The following is a 15,099-nucleotide window of genomic DNA, read 5'->3' on the forward strand; positions in this document are numbered from 1 at the left end:
CTTACTTGGACTCTGCTGAGCTTTGTGGATGTTTATAATCATGTCATTCATCACATTAAAAAAGTTCTCAGCCATTACATCTTCAAATATTTTATCTGCCTTCTCTCCCTCTCTTCTGTGATTCCCGCAGTGAATATGTTGGTCAGCTTGATGGCATCCCACAAGTAAATTAGACTTTTTTTCTGCCTATTCAGATTTGCCTTTGAATTGCTCTTGTATATTTTTATTTTAGTTATTGTACTTTTCAGCTCCAAAATTTCTTTTTTTTAGGTTTTCTGTTTATTGATATTTTTCTGTTGTTCATACTGCATTTTCTTGACTTTCTCTACATCTTTAGTTCTTGGATCATCTTTAAGAGAGCTATTTTAAAGTACTGTTTAGTAGTTCTGCAGTCAGATCTTTGTCAGAGACAGTTTCTGTTGATTTATTTAATTTTTCTTTGGGCTGAAGTTTCCAATTTTTTAATACTTTTTTGTTAATAACTGGAAATTTTAATCAAATCATGTGCTAAGTCTGGAAATCAAATTTTCATGCTACCCCTGGATTCATCGTTTTTGTTTGCATTTATTTATCTTTTTGTTTTCGTAGACTCTGTGCCAAGCATCAGGCTGAAGTGTAAATTTAAAGTACTCTCAGTCTTTTCTGAGCCTGTAACTTTCCCTGGTCATGCATGATCACTTTCTAACTTTCTTCATATATGCATTTGTTTTTGTAAGTCTTAGTCCTTAATGCCTAGCTTCTAAAAGAGGAAAAAAGAGAAAAACGAAGCAAGAAGGAAAGATTCTGGCATTTTAATGACGCTGAAAGTCACTTCAGCTGGAGGAGGAGGGGTTTGTCACAATGGGAGAAGGTGCAACAGTAATAACCACCCACCTCTTTGAACCTCTGTGCTCAGAAGCAGCAATTAGATCTCCAACATTTGGAGGAAAAGACCATGTGTATAAAGCAAAATAGCCTTATAAAACATATTCTTAAGAAGCATTTTTAAAAACAGAATGAAAAATATAAAGGCAACTTCATATATCCTGTGGCCTTCTACTTAAACTGCAAATAGTTAAGAAACCTAAAATAAAATAAATATACATATTGCTAGTGAGTAAACAATTTCCTTGAAAAAATGAGAGTTGTGATGTTATAGCCATAAGTGTAGTTAGCAGCATATTCACAAAAATGTTACTAAGAAAATACTTTAAAAGTAAAGGTGAAACCTCAGGTTTTATTTTCCTCTAGGAAAACATCACTTTGGTGTGGTATTTTCGAGAAAACTGAAATACATTTTTGTATAATTTAAATCCTTTCTTCAGAAAAGCCTTTCTGCATTTAATAGAATTCTTGTTAATGAGTAAGTAGAAAAAAAGCAACAACTATATTAAACAACTTGATATTCTCCATAGATCTTAAAGAAAAAAGATTAAACACTTAATTGATTATTACATCTACTGAAAGGAAAACAAGATTTGCCAACAAAGTAGATTAATTTTGTCTATGCAACTGTCATCAAGTTCTCCCTGTGATCAGTTGCATGTGATCATGCCTTTTCCATCATGCTGTCATTGCTCTGCACTGTCTGCCCATATTTTTAAGGCTATATCAGGAATCCCATTCTTTGGGAGGTCAAGGCGGGTGGATTGCTTGATGTCAGGAGTTCGAGACCAGCCTGGCCAACATGGTGAAACCCCGTCTCTACTGAAAATACAAAAATTAGTTGGGCATGGTGGCATGTGCCTGTAATTTCAGCTACTTGGAAGGCTGAGGCAGGAGAATTGCTTGAACCCAGGAGGCGGAGGCAGGAGTTGCAATGAGCCGAGATCATGCCACTGCCCTCCAGCCTGGGTGACAGAGAAAGACTCTGTGTGAAAAAAAAAAGAAGAAGAAGAAGAAAAAGATTATATCCGGAATAAAGTAAACACACACGCACATACACAAAAATCAGATAGAATTTATAAATATAAATTTAGATATAGAAAGGCAGAAATATAGATATAGGTGTACATGCAGATCATACATAAACAGAGCAAATCCTAATTTTTATTTTATTTTTTTCTTAATTTCCATTGAAATCAGAGATAAACTATGTTCTTAATTACATTCTTTCCCTTGCTTCCATTTTCTCTCTTATCAGTCCTCCTGGCTTTTGTTGCCACACTGAAGCCTCAGTTTCAGACATCAGGGTCAATAGGCAATTGCTATACAATTGCTATCTGGAGCAGGACCCAACCATTTCCTTCCTCTCCAGGTAACTCTAACAAAAGTTGATCATGCATATTTCCATCCTGGGGATGGGAAAGTTCCTATGTTGCTCAGGACTGCTACTCACTATTTCCAGAGTTCTTCGTCTCTTCTGGAGGACAATGGGAACATCTTATTCAGTCAGTGCTTCCCTTCCAAAAGGGTCCCCTTCCTGAAGTCTCAGATTCCTCTCCATAGAATCAATTTTGTAGGCAAAAGGCAGGGGAAAAAAAAACTTCATAAACCTCTACAAGCTTAATGTAGAAGGAAACGGAACAAAAAGAGTATCAATGACAAAAATGGCCACAAAAATAGCATAACTTTAGTTTTTTACTGTTGCTAAATTTTCATGTTCTGCATAAGCAAAGATGACTCTTTTCTATCAAAGTGCTGCCTTTCAGAGTTTCAGCTATTGTCTGTCCTCAGTTTCTTTCCCAAGCACAATTATACTCTTTCCTAATAACACTACTTCCATGCAATATCCAGCTATCAGTGGACTGCATGGAGCTGTATTGGGATTTGCTTTCCATCAGGAATAACACAAATTCTATGATGTTAACCATCACATAATTATAACATTTTCTTTAATTTGTGTAAATTAATATTGATTATTTTCATGGAAAATAACTTTTTCAAAATGGCTATACAGTAGTTTTTTAGTCGTGGGAAAATAAACAAGAAACGTGTCAGAGTAGAATATGAGAAGGTATTTTATGGATGTTTGTAACTGAGTGAGGAAAATTAGAAGCGCAAGATTGAAAATACGCAGTTAAAACACAAAGACACATAAGCACAAATACTCTCACAGAGAAGTTTACAGCTTTAGAACTGACAAAAGATCTTATGAAATACAATATTGCTCATTAGCAGAGAAACTGAGAAGAGTAATGAGTGAGGTTTGAAGAGTAGCTCATAAAAGAACATATCTGACACCAAGGCACAATGAAACACAATTAAAATGTTCTCAAGACAATTCGTAAAAGGATGAAACGTATTGCACCAAGTTTTATGGCCTAATAAAACTAAAATGTACCTTCACTCTGTTGGAAAGGTTTATGAAGAGGAAGGAAAGACAAGGTGATATAAACAGGTGGTTTCTATGGTTTCTGAGGTACTATTTGAAAGGACAGACGAGCTCTTCTTCATTTACAACACAGTGGAAACATACTGGAATAAAAATAGTGGTCTTGAGCTATTTCAAGACTGGAACTAAATATTACACCTATGTTGAACTGAAATTTTAAAAAAATAAAAATTAAAAACTATGCCATTCTGTTTAGCAAGCTACCTTAAGAATTTCCATCCACAATTACCCTAAGACATTTATTCCTTTCTTTGCAAAATAAATAGATACTGGATGGTTAGATAGATGATTGATTGGTTTTTTTTCTCAGAAAAACTGTTTTTTAGTAAAACAAGTAATAGAGAATAGAAAATAAAATTAGTACATATATTTATATCTGTTCATGCAAACAACTAAAATTACCATTATGTCATTAATATAATAATTTAATGGTAGCTATTAATATTATATTATTATATTACCATATTATTACTATTATGCTATTGAACCATGCTGTTTGGTAGAATTGGCCTATTGTTTAACTGCATTTACTCATAAAAAAAGAGCTATGAGTTATAATATATTTATACGTGTAATAAGTTCATATAAACAGAACATAAGAGAATTGGCATATTGTAGTAGAGGTCTCACTCTCTGTTTACTTATTAACAATTTAAAGTCATCCGAGTCTATGGGTGTAAATACGCTAATTATTAAATCTCTCCTCCTATCAGTCCTATTTATCTGCTTATAGAGTTTCAGTGGTGACAATGTGATATTGCTTAAAATGTGAATGTTGTCACTTTTAAGTTTTAGATTTTCCAGTACTATGGTTCATATTGAATTTTGGCGGGGTGATGTCATAGGGAAAGAACATTTCAGTTGAGATATAAAACAATACTTTCTGAGACTTGTATTCTAAACTTACACAATGGATTTGTCAACTTGGCTTCCGGTCATTATCAAAACGGACAGAGAAATAACATCGTAAGCTAACATAACTCATACCAAGTCATTATGCTGTTTCTTCTGTAGATCTATTAATTTTAAAATGTAGCAAGTTTTTATGGGTTAAATTTTGCCTCCAAAAGGTATATTGAAGTCCTATTTCCCAGTATTTTAGAATGTGAGCTTATTTGGAAATAGAGTCATTGAAGATGTAATTAGTTAAGGGGAGATGAGGCCATAGTGGGGTAGGGTAGGCCATGAACCCAATGTGACTTGCATCCTTTTATAAGGACTGAGTGACAGGCAAGAAGAGAATACGCGTTATGAAGCAGTAGTGATTGAGGTGCTGCAACTGCAAGGCAAAAAATGCCAACCGTTTGCCAGCAACCACCAGAAATTAGACAGCTAGAAAGGAGTCTCCTTTATAGGTTTCAGAGACAGTGTGGCCCTGCAAACACTTTGACATTGGACTTACAGCCTTCAGAATTGTGAGAATATAAATTTCTGTCATTTTATGCCTCCTAGTCTGTGGTCCTTGAATATCAAAGCGCTGTTAGCCTGGAGATAGCAGATAGCTCAGCCGTAGTTCATGTCTCGGCTACTGTGGGCGACTGAGGGAAGGTGGTTGAGGTATCTGGTGTATAGTGTACAACTTTGTAATAGCAGCTCTGGGAAACTAATACACAAGTGTTTAAGATTTGTATACATCAAATTCATTATTCACTAAAAATTGGAAAAATAAAGTATTTTTCTAAAATAATAATTTTGTGACTGATGATGTTACAATTAATGAAGAAACTAATTTATCTGAAATATTATTCCACTAGTGTAGAACATGTCCTGATTTTCAGTTGATTTAAATATACATATGTAACGTTACTATCGCACAAAACTCTAATTAGTGCAATAAAAACATAATTGAGTTTTATTTTTATATTATTCTTTCTGTTTTATAAAAGATATCTTGGGAGGCCGAGGCAGGTGGATCATGAGGTCAAGAGATTGAGACCATCCTGGCCAACACAGTGAAACCCCATCTCTACTAAAAATACAAAAATTAGCTGGGCGTGGTGGCATGCGCCTGTAGTCCCAGCTACTCGGGAGGCTGAGGCAGCAGAACTGCTTTAACCTGGGTGGCAGAAGTTGCAGTGAGCCGAGATCATGCCACTGCATTCCAGCCTGGGCAACAGCGAGACAAAAAAAAAAAAAAAGAAAGAAATCATAGTAGATCAGAGTTCAAGATATAATATTTAGACATTATTTATTTAAAGGAAAATAAGAATTATTTGCATATTTCATTTTTCTTTTATCCTTGTAATGCCAAGTCTTCTAAGTCTCTCTTTAATTATTCCAGATAGCAACATATTTCAAATACTCATGAGGTTTTCCTCAGACAAATGCTTTGCCCCACTTAAAAATAGTTAATCGATTGTTTAAAAAAAAAAGAAAAAGAAAAAAATTGTAGTACACAAAATACGGAAGCATGTTTATCAATTATGGTTATTTTCATTGCTCTATCCTTCAAATCTCTATGGCTCAGTTTAATGGTACATGAAACCCAGATGGTTAATGGACATGATAATTATCAAGATGGATCTGCCTCACTTGTTTACTCAGAAACGCAGACCAACAGAGATTCTGTTTTCTTCAGAACATGGCTCCCAAAGTCATCCAAGAATATTAAATCATCAGGTTATCTAAGTTGATGGCAATCCTTGCAAAGTTCCTCTTTGTTTTTTTTTCACAACATGTCTATCATTTGCTGTCATGAGCACTTTGAGAGAGTGACTGGTCCAGGTTGAACAGAAAAGTTAAACAAATGAGACAATTCCTCAGTATATCTGGACTTGAAGTTCTTCAAGCAAGCTCTTTATTTCCCTAAAATCTGATAAAATGGTGAAATAAAAAGACAAAAACGCTCACACACAAACCTTATAAAATGTGGATCAGAACCAGGATTTTTGCAATTAAAACTCCCCTTAAAAAGATGTTGGCCACTTTGGTAAGGTTCCTTTCTTTAAGCAGAGAAGTTCTTGATCAGACCCTGATCTTGTTCCCTGGAAGTCATTTTACAACCATTATCCCCTCTGGCTACACGTAAAGTGAATGTTTGGTAACAGCCCTTCTTTGGGGTCCTACAATTTTTCTACAGATCTACAGTTTTTCAGCCTGTTTTTTCTACATGCAAGTGTAGGCCCAAGTGTTGTTTTTCTCCTTGAATTGCCCAAGGTTAATTTAGTCCTAGTTTTATGTTTCTTTGGTATATATAATCGGCGAAAAGTGTCAGTAAGCTTCTAGGGTCTGCTTCTGTACAATTCCTTCTGCCTGTTTCTATCTCCAAACTTTTTTTTCCTATTCACAAAGTCACTATCATCCACGTATCTTTCTTTTTCACAAATAACCGCAGCAACTTTGAGACTCATCTCACTTAGTCCTATAGTTGAAACATTTTCTTCAACTGAAATGTTTTACTGGTTGCTATGGTTTGGCTGTGTCCCCACCCAAATCTCATCTTGAATTGTAGCTCCCATAATTTCCATGAGTCGTGGGAGGAACCTGGTGGCAGGTGATTGAATCACGGGGGTGGGTCTTTCTCATGGTGTTCTTGTGATAGTGAATAAGTCTCTTGAGATGTGATGGTTTTCTAAAGAGCAGTTCCCTTGCATACATTCTATTGCCTGCCGCCATGTAAGACATTCCTTTGCTTCTCCTTTGCCTTCTGCCATGATTGTGATGCCTCCCCAGCTATGTGGAACTGTGTATTCATTCGACCTCTTTTCCTTTATAAATTACCCAGTCTCAGGTATGTCTTTATCAGCAGCATGAGAATGGTCTGATACACTGGGTATTATTACTCAAAACCATTTTAGGCAGTGTTTGTAATTGGGGCCCAGCAAGACTCCTTTTCAGTTACCATGCCTTTGAACATTGAAGTTTCTATGTATTCCATTTGATTATTGTTTAAAACCCAGTCAGCTCCTATCTGCGCCTATTTCTTATTCATAACACTTTGCCAATAGCAAATGACAACATCATTCTTGTTCCTTCCAATCACTTCATGCAGAGATACAGGTTAAGTGCATTAAGTCTGTTTTCTACGTAATCTCACTTTATAACATAGACAATTAGTCTGGCCATTAAGAAATTATTGCATATTTATATTTTCATAAAGGCAACAAACCATTTTAAGATGACAATGACTGACTTTTTACTAGAAGAAATAATACAAGCTCAATAAATATTTAGTTAATAAATGAATTCCTTTCTTTCATTTGTAATTTGAAGAATGTTGTCAGTTTTTCATAGTTTACCCCAAGAAAGACAATTTTATTTTATAGAGAAATTAATAGAATAAGTTTGCATTTCATTGTTATTTAAAGAACCATATTAAAATTAGACAGTTTGAATTTTGTTGTACCCACTTCTCATTCCAGATTTTTTTCTCTAATTATAAAACGAACATAGTAACTTCAAAGCATTAAGTGACCAAAGAATATTCCAAAATATGGAGGAAGACATCAGTTTTCTACTAAAAGCAACTCATTTTTAGACTGCAAGAGATGTGTGAATTCTCAGGAAGGCTACTCTGGAACTGTGTAAATTTCTATTTCTCTTCATGTTATTTACCCCATAGGCCAAAGTTTTTTTGTGTGACTACATAAATAAATGCACCTGTACTATTTTTCCTTGTGTAATTATCATTTCATATGCACCATGAGTGCCCATTTTCCTTTACATGTACAAGGGCCTTGTATCACTGTGTATGATTTATATTGTATATTTATGTTGTATGTGTATATGTTCATTGTTGAACTGTTCCTCCTTGTCTATATTAATGAACTATGTGATTATCCCATTACATGTAATGAAGATATATTTAAAACCGTGATTCTATACACAAACGTTTGAAAAATGTCAACCACCAAGATTATAGAAATCCTCTGTTATCTGTTAAATATTGTAGAAATTGTGTGCTGTAAAATGTTGAGATATATGTTTCCATAAGGTGTTGCTCATGTTGACAGTTTTATGAGTTAACATTCCACAGACTTCCTGATACCTGACAGTTACATTTATTCATGCTCCGTTCAGTTTGATACCAGAAAAAATTTCTTCTATTGATGAATGTGTGTACTGTGGTCCCATTTCTTAGAAAGGGTGACAATGCAAAAACTATTGAAACTACAATACCATATTTTTGGGTGTCATCGTTTTTCATGATAGGCTTCCAGTTTTGTTGGGTTCTGGAATTAAACGGGTAAGAATGTGTGTGTGTGTTAAATGCATATGAGCCGAAGATCATTTTTTTCCTAGATGTGGAAAAACTCAGTTTTAAATTATTTTCCATTTCTTCAGAGTTATGATTTATGGCTCCAAAGAGTGCCAGAACTTTTGGCAATTTTCTCTCGTCTACATATATTTTTCATAAATTTTTAAATAAAAGCCTTCATATTAAGTCCATGTTGGAGTTGTAAATCATATATACGGATATATATAACCTGATAAAAATACATGGTTCCCGAGATATTTAGTCATTTCAGTTCTCTCATGCCAGTCTTCGTTATTTCTAAATGAAAGAATCCTCAAAATGTAAGTATACAAAACTCTGATTCGGTCACTTATGAAACATCTAAAAAAAAAATCTCAAAAATGTACACAGAGTTCTACCGTCAGCAACGATGGAGCAAGCTCACTTCAGCCGATTAGTCCTACTCTTTGCAACAAAAAACCTGGATTCTGGGAAGGTAATTTAATAGAGTGTCCAGAATTTGTGGGTTCTTCGTCTCACTGACTTCAAGAATGAAGCCACAGACCCTCGCAGTTAATGTTACAGTTCTTAAAGATGGCATGTCCATTTCTTCCTTCTGGTGTGTTCGTGGTCTCGCTGGCCTCAGGAGTGCAACTACACACTTTCGCAGTGACTGTCACAGCTCTTAAAGGCGGAGGCACATTGTTCATTCTTCCCTGTGGGTTCATGGTTTTGGTGGCTCCACGAGCGAAACTGCACGCCTCCACGGTGAATGATACAGCTTGTAAGTGCATTATATATGTAAACAGATAGCAGCTGCAAGCTTCACTGCAAACACCAAACCAGGGGAGCCAACCCGGTAGCTACTTCAGGGGCCGGCACCCTGCTTTTATTCCCTTATCTGGCCCCACCCACATCCTGCTGATTGGTCCATTTTACAGAGAGTTGATTGGTCCATTTTAGAGAGCTGATTGGTCAGTTTTATAGAGCGCTGATTGGACCGTTTTGACAGGGTGCTGATTGGTGCATTTACAATCCTCTAGCTAGATATAAAAGTTCTCCAAGTCCCCACTAGGCCCAAGAGCCCAGCTGGCTTCGCCCAGTGGACCGTGCACGAGGGCAGTGGGTGGAGCTGCCTGCCAGTCCTGCGCTGTGGACCAACATTTCTCAGCCCTTGGGCGGCTGATGGGACCAGGCACCATGGAGCAGGGGGCAGCGCCCATCGGGGAGGCTCAGTCTACGCAGGGGAGTAGGGGGGATTCGGGCATGGCGGGCTGTAGGTCCCAAGCTCCACCCCCCGGGGACGTAGCTGAGGCCGCAGAGAATTTGAGTACACGGCTGGTGGACTGGCACTGCTGGGGAACCTGGCACAACCTAAGCAGCTGCTGGCCTGGATGCTAAGCTCCTCACTGCCCTGGGCGGGTGGCGCCGGCTGGTCGTTGAGAGTGCAGGGCCCGCCGAGGCTGCGCCCGCCTCCACCAGAACTGGCGCTGGCCCACGAGTTCTGCCTGTGCCTCTCCCTCCACGCCTCTCCCTCCACTCCTCTCTCTCCACACCTCCCCGTGAGCAGAGGGAGGCAGAGGCAGCTGCAGCCCCAGCCAGCCCAGAGAGGGGCTTACACAGTACCATGGTGGGCTGAAGGGCTCCTCAAGCACTGCGAGAGAGGGCGCTGAGGCCGAGGAGGTGCTGAGAGCGAGGGCTGCTAGCATGTTGCCACGTCTCAATAGCAAGCAGACTGGGACAAAAAGTGAAAACTGAAGAAAGACCTGCATACTAGTGAATTTCCCTTTTTTTTTTTCCCATCATATATCTCCTGAGTATGGCTAAACTTAAGGAACTTTGAAGTATATGTGCACAACAAAAACTGCAATTTAATCGATAAGCTGGAGAGTTTAGGCTAAAATGTTTTTTTTTTCTCCCTGTCCCACTTCAAGGACAGCATCATTTATTAAACTGCACTGCTAAAGTCTTGCTGCAGACAGCTAACACCTGATACAGAACAACTGCATCTCTGTCCAGAAGGACCAGGTAGAAGAGTCTATATTGTCCAAAAAGTGTGGGAAGAGTCCTGTTATTTTTCTCCCTCGTTTCTCTTGCTACTTTGTTTCGAGTAAAGCTACATTGCTCTGGAAATTTGCAACAAAGTGGACTTAAGGGAATTAAGACTCAGAGAATCTTGTTTTGGATTAAAGAAATCAAAATAAGTGGCCCTTGGCTTCTGGAAGTTGTCAAGGAAAAACTGGTGAGAGGAAAACTTGATTCTTTGATCCTGCAATTTTAGTGAACCTATAAGAACCTCAGACTTACTCTTGAACTTGCCATTCACACAACAGCCTCAAAGAAGCATTGCAAAGGCTTGAGAACTAAGTTTTCTATGAACCATGTTTAAAATACGAAATCCCACAAAATTATCGAGCCCATGGACAGACGTGTACAGCTCATAAACTAATAATGTTTTCTACATTTTTAAAAAGGCTGTAAAAGAAGCAATCCAGCAAGCTTTGAAACAGACAATTAATATGCAACATGGACCATATGTGATTCACAAAACCTAAGATATTATATGGTCCTTTACCGAAAAAAATGCTGATCCCTGATAGCAACTGTCCAAATCCAATATTAACCCCTAAATAACAAGTGCACAGGTGGCACAAAGAGCAGAGCATACTAACTTCAATTTGAATTGTAAAGGCTACTTATGCATCTCGCAAGTTCTAGAACTATCGATTAAACAAAAGAGATACAGACAGCACACTATTGTCTATATGGTCTATGCACAATTCTATACACAACCCTAATCAAATCTCAGTAGGATATTTTGCAGATATTGGTGAGTTGTTTCTAAAATTTATATGGAAAAGCAAAGGGAATACAATCCTCAGAATAAAGGAAGGGCACATTTTTAGGACTCACATTCTTTGATTTGAAAACCTACAATAATGCTACAATTAAAAATCATAGGTAAATATGACAGAATAGGGAGCCTGGAAATAGAGCCAAACAAAAATGATCAGTTAATTTTTGACAAATGTGAATAGGAAATTCAATGAATAGACTACTGCATTCAAAAATGGACTGCGATATTTATAGATCTGTATATCAAAAATATGAATGTTGATGTACACTTCACAAATTATGTGATTATTAATCTTGAAAATGCATCACAATCATCAAAGAAATGCAAGTCAAAGCTACAAGGAGACATTATCTCAAACCAGTTAAAATGGCTTACATCCAAAAAAACAGGCAATAAAAAATGCTGGTGAGAATATGGAGAAAAGGGAATCCTTGTACACTCTTGGTAGGCATGTTAATTAGTACAGTCACTGCGGAGAACAGTTTGGAGCTTCCTCAGAAAGCTAGAAACTGAGCTAGCATATGATCCAGCCATCCCACTTCTGGGTATATCCCCAAAAGAAAGAAAATCAGCATATCGAAGGGATAACTGCACTGTTTGTTGCACCACTGTTCAAAATAGCTAAGATTTGGAAGCAATCTAAGTATCCATCAGCAAATGAAGAGATAAATTAAATGTGGTACATATATACAATTTTGTGCTATTCAGCCATGAAAAAGAATGAGATCCAGTTACTTGCAGCAACATGGATGGAACGGGACATCATTATGCTAAGTGAGATAAGCCAGGCACAGAAAGACAAGCATTACATGTTCTTACTTATTTCTGGGGTCCAAAAATCAACACAATTGAAATAATGGACAGAGAGAGTCGAAGGACGGTTACCAGAGGATAGGAAGGGTAGTGGGGATCTGGGGTGGGGGAGGTAGGGATGGTTAATGGATACAAAAATTAGGAAGAATAGATAAGATCTACTATTTGATAGCACAACAGGGTCACTATAGCCAATAATATTATGTTGATGCTAAAATAATTGTGCTTTTGGTGTTGCAAGTAACGGCAAAAACACACTTACTTTTGCATCAACCTAATAACATTTTAAAATAACGTAAAGAGTGTAACTGGATTGTTTGTAACTCAAAGGATAAATGTTTGAGGGGATGGATACCCTGTTCCCCACGATGTGTTTATTTCAGGCTGCATGATTGTATCAAAGCATCTCATATGCCCCATAAATATATATATACCTACTCTGTACCCACAAAAAATTAAAAGCGAAAAAGAGAAATGCATTATAAAGCACCATGTAGAATGTAAAAGTGTAAAACTTTTAGAAGAAAAAGTTGGTAAAAAGTCTTGTGAGATTTCTTTGGCAAAGTTGTCTTAGGTAAGATACCCAAAGCACAATCCCAAAGACCACATTATTAAATGGACTTCCATGATTACTAAGAACTTTCGCTATGCGAAAACAACTGTAAGGGTATAAAAAGACAAGTACGCGTATCCAAATATATATAAAAAATCAAAACTCAACAGTTAGAAACCAAACAATCCATAAATATTGGACAAAAAATTTAAATACACACTATACCTAAGACAAGACAAAGATGGCAAATAAGCACATGAAAATTGTATCATCATTGGTAACTAGAAAAATACTAATCAAAACTGCAATGTGATGTCACTATACACCTACTAGAGCAGCCAGAACAATGTATTTTTTGTTTCTGCTGTTTTTGTTGTTGTTTTTGAAACAAAGTCTCAGTCTGTTGCGCAGGCTGGAGTGCAGAGGCACAATCTCGAGTCACTGCAACTTCTACCTCCCAAGTTCAAGTGATTCTCCTGCCTCAGCCCCCAAGTAGCTAGTATTATAGGCACATGTCACCAAGCCTGGCTAATTTTTGTATTTTTTAGTAGAGATGGGGTTTCACCATGTTGGCCAGGCTGGCCTCGAACCCCTGACCTCAGGTGATCCACCTGCCTCGGCCTCCCAAAGTGCTGGGATTACAGGTGTGATCCACCACACCCAGAAGGAACAATGTACTTTTATGTGTGATAATAATAAGTACTGGTAACGATACAGAGCAATCAAAATTCATATTTCTTATGAAAACACAAAATGCTACTACACACTTTGATAAAGGCTTTCACAATCAATTACAGACTTAAAAGTGCATTTACATGAACAACTCATCCTACTCCTAGGTATTTAGACAAAGGAAATAGAAACTTATGTTCACACAAAGCCTGCAATAGTTATTTATAGCAATGTTGTTCATAATCATCAACAACTGAAAACAACCTTGGAAATGGGTATACAATACATGGCACATTCGTACACTGAAATGCTGCTTGGTAATAAAAAGAAAGTAAAAATTTATGTGTACAACTACATGTATGAATTTCCAATGCATCATTCTAAATAAAAAATGCTAGACTCATACTTTATAAGTTTATTCATATGGCATTCTGGAAAAGGAACAGCTATATGGGACAAAAACAGATCGATTGTTGCCAGAGGTTAATGCTGGGTTTGGGAGATGAGTATAAATGGATAATAATAAAAAATTCCAGAGGGCAATGAAACTGCTCTGTATCTTTATTCTGGTGGTGGTTATACAACCCTGTGCATTTTTCATAATTCCTAGAACTATTAATCAAAAAGTGGACATTTATCTGTATGCAACCTTGAAGCTAAATTTTACAAACATAAGGAAGGTAGACATGGCCTCCCCTCATTCTCACAAGGTTCGAGATACTAAATCATCCCCATTTAAAAACTGGAAAAAAAAAAAAAAATCCCGAGGCTTTCATTGGTGTCATAGTGAGGACATACCTGGCAGAGCCGGTGTCCACATTTCCAGCTTCACATGGGTTTCAGTTAATTAATTTTGTTTATTTTTAGAATAAACGTGTTTTGTTATGGAATTTATATTTTCTTCTGACCACAAATGTAATCGTCTTTGCTATAGAATATTTAGAAAATCTCGGCAAATCGAAAAGAATTAAAAAACAATTGTGTGCCACCACCCAATATTGTATATGGAAAGAAGACTGGCAGAAGAGGGACACTATGACCAGCATAGTCCACGTATTATTTTTCACATCAGCTTGGGGACAGAATGACCATTGTAGATTACAGGGCATATTTCAGGAACACAGTCGATGTGGTTGGCAATGAAGAACATATGGGGGGCAAAACAGGATACGTTCAGTCAGCAGAACAGGAACTCCACCATCTCATGGAAACACTGGCTACGTTTACTTATTACTCTGTTAAGTAGATTTACTGAATTATGTGTAATTTCTGACAGAGTATATTAAACCCAAAGATTGTGGCACAGATTCAAACGTAGAGTAAAATGTTCCTGGAATGCCTTTACTTTTAGTACGTTGTTCAGAAGCTTTATTTCAGAGAGACAGCGTATGCAAAAGTGAAAGACAGGCTGTTCACTCTCCACTCTTTAAATGGCGTCCATTTCTTGTTTCTTGTATATGCTAATTGTCCTCTCAGTCGGTGCAGGGTACAAATGTATTTGTTCAAAGAAAGAGAAGCAACAGAGAATTAATAAATCATATGACATATACAGTGCTTTCTTTCCTGATCCGACACAGTATTTTCAGTGTTGTGACTGGTTGAGTGGTATCTCCTTGCTTTGTTTTGTTTTGTCTCCTAACAGTCCTGAGATAGTACTGGAATCTCAACTAATTCTAACCATTATTTTCTGCCAGCAGAGGGCAGCAGAAGGCTTC

Source organism: Theropithecus gelada, chromosome 6 (assembly GCF_003255815.1).
Source record: "Theropithecus gelada isolate Dixy chromosome 6, Tgel_1.0, whole genome shotgun sequence".
NCBI classification, from domain to species: Eukaryota; Metazoa; Chordata; class Mammalia; order Primates; family Cercopithecidae; genus Theropithecus; species Theropithecus gelada.